Source organism: Pipistrellus kuhlii, unplaced genomic scaffold (genome assembly GCF_014108245.1).
Source record: "Pipistrellus kuhlii isolate mPipKuh1 unplaced genomic scaffold, mPipKuh1.p scaffold_m20_p_30, whole genome shotgun sequence".
In the NCBI taxonomy this organism is placed as follows: Eukaryota; Metazoa; Chordata; class Mammalia; order Chiroptera; family Vespertilionidae; genus Pipistrellus; species Pipistrellus kuhlii.
This window is the reverse complement of record NW_023425530.1, coordinates 6,851,362-6,862,554: the sequence shown is the minus strand read 5'-3', so window position 1 is coordinate 6,862,554 and position 11,193 is coordinate 6,851,362. Positions and strand designations below refer to the sequence as shown.

At 57.6% G+C, this 11,193-nt stretch overlaps 1 pseudogene; it reads right to left on the bottom strand.

The window, feature by feature from the left end:
* Positions 1-548: 548 nt before the first annotated feature.
* LOC123653335 lies at positions 549-10,406 on the bottom strand (annotated as a pseudogene).
* Between the last annotated feature and the right edge of the window lie 787 nt (positions 10,407-11,193).

The window sequence follows — 11,193 nt, the reverse complement described above, 5'->3', positions numbered from 1 at the left end:
GGCTGGCTACAGGTGCCTGAGCTGGAGAGGGACTTCCCAGTCTGTGATGGTCCTGAGCAAGGCTCTTGGGCTACATTTTTTTTTTGTTTTGTTTTTTTTGTTTTTATCACAAAATGGAACCAGGATAGGCTACAGAATCTGTGCCCCACCCCCTGCCAAAAAAAGTGTGTCTCCTTACTAAAACAATGACTATGAATTTCAAGATGCAGCAGGAGAACATGACACCAAGCACAAGGCTCAAAGTCCGGCTTAGGATGGCACCCAAAACAGCTCACACAGGGTGCTCATGATGTGTGTGGAACTGTCATGGAAACCTGAGGATGAGGAAACTGAGCCTCAAGTGAAGGCCCTTGACAGGGTCCCACAGGAAAGGCGGTGCCGAGCTGGGATTTGAACCCAGGCCACGTGTTAGGTTTTTATAAACAAAGCGGTGATTTTGAGGGATGTCATCCAGGTCGAGTGACATGACCACACAAGGTCATCAAGTCGACAGACCTAGGAGCTGAACTTGAGTGTAACAGCATCCCAGGCTGATCCTCCTTTCCTCATCACTGATCGTCCCAAGCCTCCAGCATGGCTTCCCTCTCTGCTCCCTCTGTTCCCCGGTAGTTGGGACCCACCTTGAAGGAAAACTCAAGCTTGACGAGGAATGGAAAGTTGACAGCCTGCAGGATGCGCTTCTCATTCAGGGTGTGCTCGATCTGTTTCAGCTTCACCACCTAGGAGCAGGAGGGGTGCGGAGAGGAGGAGGTGTGAGAGGGCCCGCGCCCCCAGGCTGGTTTCTGTGAGGGTGTGCAGCCTGTGGAACACTGGTTGGGCTGCTGAGGACACAATAAGGAGGCTGAGGCTGCCTGTCCCCACGCGGAGTCACCGGGCTTTTCGGCGCAGAGGGATCAGAGCTGTGACGGGGGAAGCCCAGGGCTTGTGGATGCCCAGATGAGGCGCGAGGTCAAGTCTGGGGTGGGGGTAGTCAGAGAAGGCTTCTTGGAGGAAGGGGCAGCAGCGCTGACCACGGAAAGACAAGCAAGAGTCGTGCCAAGGGAGTAGGGGGTTTACAAAAAACGTCTCTGCATGTAGAGCACTCTCACACACATGCTTAAACCCCAAGCTAACTTCTCCCCGGCCCTCAGCTACCTCCAGCAGGCCCTTCGAGCACAGCGCCTGAAGCCCGGAGGGGTGTGTGCTGTGAACACACAGGCTTGGAAGCCCAGCGAGGGGCGATGACTTGTCTAAGGTCACAGGCCAGCTGGTGTGTCCCACACGGGCAGCCCGGCTGTCCAGCCAGCTCTCAATCCCTGTCCGGGGCCTTTTTGCTTTGCTCACAGCTGTTTCCTTTGAGTCTATACCCACACTACCCAATACCATCCACACAAGCCATATATGGCTGCTGAGCGCTTTAATGTGGCTGGGAGACTGGGGAACTGAGTTTAGAGTGATAAATATCTAAAGTGAAAAATTCAAAAACTGCCACTTGACACAGTTACTAGGTATCTTTCAAGTCTGTCTGCAATAACTTGGGCTATGCCAATCTGCTTTTTCAACTTCTCTACTTTTTTATCTTTCCTTTAAAAATTTAACATCATGATGGAGATATGCTGTAAGTGTAATATGCATCCTGGAATTCAAAGACATGCTACGAAAAAAATGTAAAATGCCTCATTAATGATATTTTACATTGGTTACATACATTGAGATTATAATGTAAATATACTGGCTTAATTACAACATATTATTAAAATGCATCCCACCTGTTTCTTCTAGTTAATGGGGCTTCTAGAAAACTTAAAATCACACGTGGCTTATATGACATTTCTCCTGGGCAGCAGTGCTTCAGAGCAATGCCTGGCATGATGAGGGTGTCAAAACTGTTCACAGAAAGCGGGTCTGGGTAAACGGCACCTCCCCCAGGGAGACCTCCGGCTACCGGGAACACAGGCTCGGTGTCTGAGCCGTTCCCAGCGCCTGATTTCCCCCGGTGTTTGGCCGGGAGGGGAACTGCATGTGCCTTTCTGGCCTTCAGGTCTGGCACATGATGGGGGCTCAAGAAGCAGCCGGTGAGCGGACGGATGGGAAGAGCACTCCGGGTGGCAGGTGAAACCTGGCCGCCGGGCAGAGAGGAGCTCACCTTTTGTTTGTCCAGGATCTTCATGGCGAAGTGGTTCCCAGTCTCCTTGTGTTTCACCAGCATCACCCGCCCGAAGGAGCCTGTGCCGAGGGTCTTGATCCGTTCAAACTGATCCAAATTGGCTGTGTTCTGTGGATGGAGAGGTTGAGAGAGTCAGGGACCCTCTTCCCTGTGGCCTGCTGGGCCAAGATCTGGGGCATCCTATCTTCCACCAGCAGAGGGGGCCCTGGGGAACAGGGAGAGTGATGGGGTGAGGACAGGGGGCAGAAAAGATGGCGGCGAGCACATTCCTACAGGCGAGTGGCAGAGGCCGGATCTGGCCCTGGCCTGGGGCCCAGGAGCTGCTGGCAGCTGTGTGGGGGGCAGGGGCCACCAGTTGTAGGAGGTGGTAGGATGAGGGAGCCTGGCAGTGGGCAGCCAGGTGCCTCTGTCTAGGAGCCTCCGAGGGTGTCCAGGCATCCTCCACAGGGTCCTAAATCCTAGCCATGACACAGGGGTGAAGCTGGGAGACGGAGGCTATTAGCTCACCCCTCTGTACATAGCATGTGTGTGTGGGGGAGGCTTACCTGATCAGGACTTTCCCATTTTTAAGGAAATCTTCTTTGGCTTTGGCTAAGAACTCTTTCACTGGAAGGAAGAGAAAGGAGAGTTAGCTGGACACCCCCATCTCACCGGGGCAGGCCCAGGGCGTTCCTGGGAGATGCCCATTTGTGGAAAGTGGGGTGCAGCTGTTTTAATCACTCTGATCTTTTTTCCCACCAGGGCCTTTGGGTGCCCCGGCTGAGTCTGAGGGCAGCTTGGGAGGGGCCTGATCTGGGCTGGGGCCTGGGTCCCCTCTACTACAGAGAGGTGGGATCCAGCCTCAGTTCTCCAAAATGGGGTTCACTCTCAGGGGGGACAAAGGGCAGTACCCAGGCCAGCCCACCCCCACTTGTCCCAGTTCTGACCGGCATTCCAGGGAGGGCCAGGGAGGACGCCAGCCGAAGTATTTATAGCCTCAGGATTTGGCTGTTCCTCAGGCCCCTTCTCTGGGGAGGCCGGTCGGGGGTGGAAGCCTCTGGGGCTCGAGTAGCAAGCGCCCTTGGGGGGCTCAGCTGTTGCCCTGCTCCTGCCTTTGCCAATTCAGGGGCCTTGGCTCCAGAGCTGGTTCAAGGGAGGCCTTGCTCGATGCCGGCTCCCCAGAGGCCCCTTAGCACCCCAAGAATATCACCACGCAGCGAATACTGAAGACTTCCCAGCGGGCTGACCCTGGGCCTGCTGTTTTGTCTCCACTATCAAACCTGGTTACTCACTACGTTTCCTTTTATTCTTCTCCCCATTTAACACTAGGAAACTGGGGCTTCAAAAGAGTCATTCTCGCCAACGCCGTGAGGCAGCCCAGCAAATCATTAAGGGCCAGGACTCTGGAAGTGAGGTTAAGTTCAGAACCCAGCCCGGTTCTGCTAAACTGTGTGACCTTAGGCAACTGATCTTACCTCTCTGGGCCTCAGTTTTCCTCATCTGTAAAACGGAGATAATAATAGTAATGACCTGGTACAGTAGTTGTGAGGATTGAATGAGTTAATCTAGGGCAATGGGGTTGGACAGTGACCTGTATGAGGTTCATTACATATAACTGTTGATTATTAATTTTGCTTTCAAGTATTTTTTATAATTAAGGTATAAAATACAGAGGATGCTTCGAGCACTCAAATCTAAAATGTGTGGCCTGACAGATTTGTACATGACAGACCTGTCCTAGAGACTGCCCCCAGGGTCAAGCATTCTATTGTGCCAGCTCTGAGCTAAATACTTTCTATACTTAAGTCCTACCCCGACGGCTCAGAGTTGCTATTACCTGACTGGGCCTTAGGTTGCCTGCCAGACCCCAGTGCTCAGGAAATTAACTGCTTCCCTCCCGGCAGGTCATAGTGCACTAGGGTGGTCCACTGACAGACCTGTCCTCGGCCTCTGATGTTCCTGAGGCTCAAGGTGCCGCCCTGAGGGGGCCTGCACTCTTGTACTTTGGCCTTGCCCGTCATTTGTGTGTCCCACCCACATGCCCCAGGAGTCCCACCCAGCCTCGGTAGCCACCACTCCCCCATTATTCTCCAGGCTCTCCCTCAGCATTCGGAGAGAAGGACCTCCAGGGGGCTGCAGGAGTAGCCGATGGAGAAGAGATCGCTGGCCGGAGAAGCCTTACACAGAATGACCGGGCAGAGTGAGGGAAGGCAAGGGATGGTCAGGAGTTCTAGGCTGGTGCCTGGCTGGGCCACCAACTGTCTGAGAGACCTCTCTGGATCTGGGGACAGCACCACAGCCAATGCTGACACTAGCAGGATCTTTTCTGACACACACTGCCTTCCTCGGACACCTCCAATGCACACACTGATTTCTGAACGAAGGTGGGGGAGATGGTACCCTTTGGCAACTCTACCTTCACCCAGGAAGGCAGAGAGAAGCGGGCTTGTGAGGAATCTAGAATGCCCGGTCCCACCTCTCCTTTCGCTCTCAGCCCTCCCTAAAATTGCCATGTCCTGCTTTTCTGACTTGGGTACCCCACCGAGAGGCTCCACAGGGTGCCTTGGTCCTGGCACAGCCCTTCTCTGTGCCCTCTGGTGCCACTGGCTTGCCGATTTGGGGACGGGGGAGGGGTAGTGCCAGGAGGAACAGGCAGATAAAGAGGAGTAATGGTAGGTAGGGGTATCCCCAGCCAGGAGCCCCTGTACTCACCTCTGCTTCCTGCCTCCTCCAGCAGAGGGTGCAATGGGGGTGGAGTGGGATGGGGTGATCTGGGGCCCGCCTGCCCCTGCCCAGGGAGACTCAGGGTGCTGGCTGAGGCTTAGGTGCCCAGAGGGCACGGTGCAGGTAGCTCAGGAGACGAATGGTCAGGTGGGCCCAGAGGAACAGCTGTAGCCATAGCTGGAAGGTGGTCTCTGAGTCCCCACCCTGGTCGGTGCCTGAACCCAGATTCATCCCAGGCTACCCGGGAACCAGGGAAACCAGGAGCATACGGAGCTTCTGAGCTGGTTTCCTTGGGAGGGCCTTGGGGAACGCTGGAGGAGGAGCTGGTTGCTAGGGAAGCACTTAAAGGTACCTGCTCCTGGCTAAGGCCTTCCTTGGCAGGAGGCAGTGGGAAGATTCTCTCTGGATGTCCCTCCTGGCTGGCCTTCCTGCCCCGGGTGTGGGGCACTACAGTGAACTTCCCATTCTAGGGACTTCACTGCTCCCAGGATGCCAGACCCTGCCTGCCTTCCCCAGGTGGGCGGACCGCCCGGAGGATGGTACCTCATGTGCCCGGGGCAGTGGAGAAGGAGTTAAGGGCTTAGGCCCAGGCAGCAGCCGGGGGCTCCTTGGGGGCCAGAGAGGCCCCAGGGCTCCATTAATGAGCAGGAAGAGCAGCTGAAGATAAAGACCGGAGGGTTGGGTGTATTTGAGGAGGAGGGAAGGGGGTGTAAGAGCCACCCTATCACCTCTCCAAATCCTGGAGCCCCAAGAGAAATGGGTACCCCAGGCTTCCCCTGGTTCCTCCGCAGGGGCAGAGAGTGGAATGGCATCCGGGGATGTCCTTGGGCCCTGTCAAACCTTGCCCTGTGCTTGGCTCTGCTCTAGGCCATGAAAGCCCACACCGGAAACAAAGGCTAAACCCAGCGGCGGGGGAGGGGGAGGCTGCCGTGACCATCTTCCTCCTTTCCAGATCCCAGGAGAAGTGGGTGGCCAGCGGCAGCTTGTCCCCGAGTGCCCGGCACCCGGGGCCCTTCAGACGGCTGGCCGTGGCAGAGGAGGGAGACCCGGGGGGCGGCAGACTTGTGAAATGCCTTCCAAGGGAGTAGGGGGTGAAGGAGGGTAGGGTGTGCCCTGCAGCCTCCATCCTAGTCTGGATTCGATTTGGGCTCGTAAAGAGAACCCCAGACACCCTTCAAAACACCCAGGCCTACCGCAGGAAGCAGGAGCCCAGGCTCAGACCGCCCAGACAAATCTCCGTCCCCTCTGGCCACCAAAACCTGGCTGCCCCGGGAATTCTGGGGCAGGGACGCCACGTCCGGGCTGGGACCCCTGCTCCGGGCATTCCTCCAGTCTGAGCTGGACCCCAACACGGACTACTCCACCCCCATTCCGAAATGGACCTCTGTTCTGGACTGAGTGATCCCCTCGTCTGAGCTGGACCCCAACACTAGGCAGGACCACTGCACAGTCTGATGGCTCCCCATTCTGTACTGGGCCATCTGACCTGGCCTCCATCTTAACATCCCCCCATTCTGACCTGGACTCCATCACTGAGCTGGACCAACCGCCATTCTGAGTTGAACCCCAATACTGGGCGAGTCTATCCCATTGCCCTGCTCTGAGCTGGGCCCCTGCTCTGGGTAGACCACACTCCCTTGTCTAACAGGGCTATCAATCCCCCTGCTGTCCTCCAGGCCCCCAGCCCAGGGCTGTAAGGGAGGGGGTCCCAGGGCCAACCAGGCGTCCACAGCCTTCTCCTCTCTGCCTGCTCCCCAAACCCTACTGCAGCCCCTCTCTGACTCCAGGGGCAGGGTGCCCGGCGAGTTGCTATAGCGACAGGGTTTAGTCTCACCATCGTTGATGTTGGAAGCCATCACTCAGTCTTCCTCTCAGGGCACCGGAACTATGGTGGCTGAGAAGGCTCAAGAGACCTGCTGCACCAGCTTGGCTGCCCATTCCTAGATACCTGCCTATAGGGGGAGCCAGGGAGCTGTGTGTGCGTGTTGGGGGGGCGGGGGCAGGAGGAGGAACCACACCTGGGCCAGTACCGGCAGGGGAGGGGTAGAGAGGACCCTCATGTTTCTGTAGACCAGATTGGGTTAAGGCAAAGAGCTACTTTGGCAAGACCTTCTTAGGCACCCGTACAACTGCCAATACACAGTTGTTTGACCCTCTTGTACTTCCGTAGGATGTTAGAAGGCAGCAATTCTTCCCGTTCAGGAACTTCGTGGGGGCACTTTTCACTCTCAGAGCCTGGATCTGATATTCCCCAGGGCCTGGAATGCGTGGGTATGGGTTCCCTCTCACCAGCCCTCCCTCTCCCCCCATGGGCCAGCTCCCAGGGGTGCTTCAGGCCAGTGCCAGCCAAGGCCTGAGCCCCACTTGGCTGCCTATCCTGCGAGCCTCTTGGGGCCACTGCTCTCTGTCTTTCTCCAGCTCGCTCAGAGCCGGGCGCTATGTTTTTTCTCTGCCCTTAGCCGGGCGCTAGGTTTTTTCTCTCTCTGCCCTCTTAAGTATCTTGTCCAGGCCCCTAACAATGGCTTTGGCATCTTTGGGTACAGATTGCCCCTACCCCACCCCATCCAGCCCACTCCAGGGCTTGCTGTAGGTAGATCCCTGCTCTCTTGGGAGCAGGCTGACATTATCATGCCCTGGCACCAGGGGGGCTGCAGGATGCCTAAGGAGTGCCTACTAAGGCTTGGGCATTCTCCTTACCCCAGTATGGCTGGCGGCTGGCAGATGAAATCCAGGTGCCCCCTGCAGGCTGGCCTGGCTACTGCCCCTAACTCCCACCCTCCCCCAGCCTAGCTACAAGAGGGCCAATTTTGACTAACTCCATCCTTTCAGAGTCAGAGTTCCAAGCAAAGCGGGGTTTCCTTCCTTATCCTATTTCTTTCTCTGAGAATCTCTGCGAGTCTCTGGAAGGAAGTACAGCTTATAGCATTTCCCAATGTCTGACACGGGTCCCCTGGCAGGGCATGAAATGATTTTAGGGGTGTTTCGCTATTCTAGTCACACTGTATTTCAATGGGTAGCAGGAAAGAATATAACTGGCACAGTAATCCCATCATTTCATTTATATTACTGCTTTTAGAATGGATCAAAGTTTATGCCTGAACGTAAAAGTAAGTCAACATTTTCATTATTTTAAAATTAAGAAAATGTAAGTGAATAGAATAAAAATCCGGGAGGTAATTTGAGGATGTCCAGGTTAGGAAATTCTGGGGTCCTGGGAGTTGGTTGGTAGACAGATCTAAACGGGAATCCTGCCTCTGTGACGTCATCTAAGTCAAACTCAGAGTCACTTAGAAAATTCAGAAAACAGCCCGTTCTGAAAACCACTCGAGTGGACAGATCTATGGGAACCATTGAGCTGGGCATATCCTAGATACCCAGTAAATAGCGGCCCTGTCTCACTGCAATGGCCCGTTCCTGGATGCCCGCCCTGCGCTCTGAGAGAATTAGTGGTTCCTTCCGGAGCCTCTGATCCTTTTCCCCGTACAGCTCTCCCCCCCCTCCCTCCCCCCACACACTGCATGTGTTTGATATCCCTTGAAAGTTTTCCAGGACTAGGTCATCTCCCCAACTTTCAACCCAGCCGCTGCAATATATAGCTGCCTGCTTCTACCTTCTACCTCCCAGGCCTCACCTGCTGGGGGCCAGCCCCTCCCTGGGTGCCCAGTCCCCTCCAGGCTCATGCCCAGATTTTTTTTTTTGGTCACTACCCACCTGCTCCTCTGTCATCAAGTGCTCAGCTACAGGCACTTGCCACCATATCCCCCGCCCATCGGGGACATGTCAGTCCTCCCCACGGCTGCTCAGCAACTCAGTTCTGCCATGTGAACATGAAAGTTCCTTGGTTTTCCTAGCAGGTCTTTCTGGAAGGGGGGAGTCAGGGCAGCCAGACACTGGAGTTTGAGGCCAGTAACTGGGAAAGGCATATTTGGACGAGGCCTTGCTTTTCAGCTCTGACTATTTCTGGGTAACGGGAAGTGGATCCTAGCGGAGGTCCAGCTTTAGGCCTGGAATGATGACAATCTACCAACTGGAGGAACTGAGGAAGGGGGACTGAGAACCATTGCTGAAAGCAGATACAGAATCTCTTTCTGTGCTTGGCTGTAACAGGCCAACACATTTTGTAGGGTGAGCGGAGGGGAGAACCAGCTTCTTTCTGGCTGAGCCCTGCAATGATCAGAATCTGCCCCTTGGCAAAGCGAGTCATTAGATGTCACCCGTTACTCTCTCCGACGGCCACCCCCTGAGTCCCCTTCCTCACCATCCCAGCCCAGGCTGAATGAGCCCTGTTAAACTCAGGCACGCTTCACCCCCCACTTTTCATCCCGAGCCAGGAGCGGGTGAAGAAGCCCAGGGGACTGGGTGAATGACGGAACCTCAGTTGTGAAACGACCATTTCTTATGGGGGGGGGCCCCTCTAAGGAGCCCAGAGCTCACCACCCAGCAGGAGATGGGGAAGAGGCTCTGCTACCATCTCCTAACCCCAACCGGGGAGGGGGGAAGAAACAAACCCAGCAAGGCCGACTCAAACTTGGCTTTGAACACACTGAGGCAGTCCTCTAGGTTCATACACAGTCTGCTACCCCAGCCAGGGACAGACACTTGGGAGGAGAGAACACAAGCAGAGAAGCAGAGTGACGGGATGAGAGAGGGGCAGAGGGACCCAGAATGATCCTGCCCCCCATGCCAAGTGGCACAGAAGGGAAAAAACAATGCTGGAGGTGGCTCTGGGAAAAGCTCGAGTGGGCACGGTGTGTTTGGAGGGGGGGGGGGGGCTCTGGTAAGGTGAAGAAGGAAAGGGCAAGAGAAAGATGGCGGGGGCTGGAGGAGGGAGGGGTGTGGTCACCAAGTGGCCAAAGTCCCTACGGGATGGAGGCAGACCCCACAGCACTCCCAAGACTGGCAGAAGCCTGGGTTAGGGTCTGGTTGGTGAGGCCCATCAATGGGAGAGGTGAGTGAGGAAGTGAGGGTATTAGAATATGGGGAGAGGGTCCAGGAAAATAAGGAATGGGGTAGCGACAGGGCCCCATGTGGGGCCCCAGCGGTCATGCGTGCCATGGTTGGCAGTGACAGCTGGGTGGGGGGGGGCGCCGTTTTTGCAGTGGAGGGCGGCCTTTGGCAAAGGGGCCCCTGCGAGAGGGCTTCTGCGGGCCCTGGGCCCTAACCTTGGGCAGGCAGGGGGAGGGGGCGCTGGGAGTAAGCAAAAAGAAATGGGGGGGGGAGGGGCCAGGCGGTGATGCACAAGGCGGGGGCTGACAGCGTGGGTCCGGAATTGAGGTCATGGCCTGGGCACTCACCACTCTCCTGCTCGCTGCCCTTCTTGGCGGCGGCGGCGTTGCCCATCGCGGCGGCGGCGGCGGCGGCGGCGGCCGGGGCCGGACCCGGAGCTGCGGCGCGGCGGGTGCTGGCGGCGGCCGGCGGCCCCGGAGCGCGCTGGGCGGCGGCGGCGGCGGCGGCCCCTTGGGTTGCTGCGCTGGCTGCGGCGCCGCGACCCCCGCCAAGCCCCTGATTCCCGCGTCTCCCCGCGCCCGCCCGCACGGGAACCTCAGCCCAAGTCCGCTGCTACTGTCTGTCTGTGACGCTCCCGCAGCCTGCGCTCATTGGCCCAGGCCGCCCTGACTGACGGCGCCAGGCTGCCGCCTATTGGCTCTCTGCGACCCACCAGCGCCACGATAGGTCCCAGCTCCGTGACGCGCACCGCGGATGCCCGGCCACTGGCGCGCTCGGGAGGCGCCTATTGGCTGCGGTCAGCGTCAAGGCCCCAGGTTCGCCCAGGGCGGCCGCCAATTGGCCGAGGCGTGCGATCCGGCCCGTCCCCCGCACAACATTCAGTGTCAATCCCGGGGTGAGAGGGCGGGGCGGAGGCGCAGCTTGCAGTCGGGGCTGCGAGGCGGGGCGGGGCGGGGCGGGGCGGCCGAGGCTGGCGGATGGCTGCGCCGCGCTTGGAAAATCAGGAGGCGGTCCAGGCGGGCGCCTGCCCGGCCCCGTGCACGCCGCAGTCCCCCGCCTCCGCTCAGTGCGGCAGCGGCCGCGGGCCAGCCAGGGTTGGCTCCACGGTCCCTTCCCCTCCCCCGGCGCAGTCACTGTCCACCTGCCAGCGGGGGAGGGGAGTGGCGCCACGGGTCAGAGGTCGCCGGGCCTCTAGCCTTCGTCATTCATAAGGCCCAGCGAAGGCTAGCTGCAGCAGGCCCCAGCGTGGGGCTGGGGCACCTGGAGGATGCTGGTCCTGGGGAGCAAGGGGCGATTGAGAGGGAGCCCTCAGTGTCCATCCCGTTGCTGGGCGCCCACACTGGGCTCGTGCCACTCGTTGAATACATTACTTCTCACCAAGCCCTGCCATGCAGGAA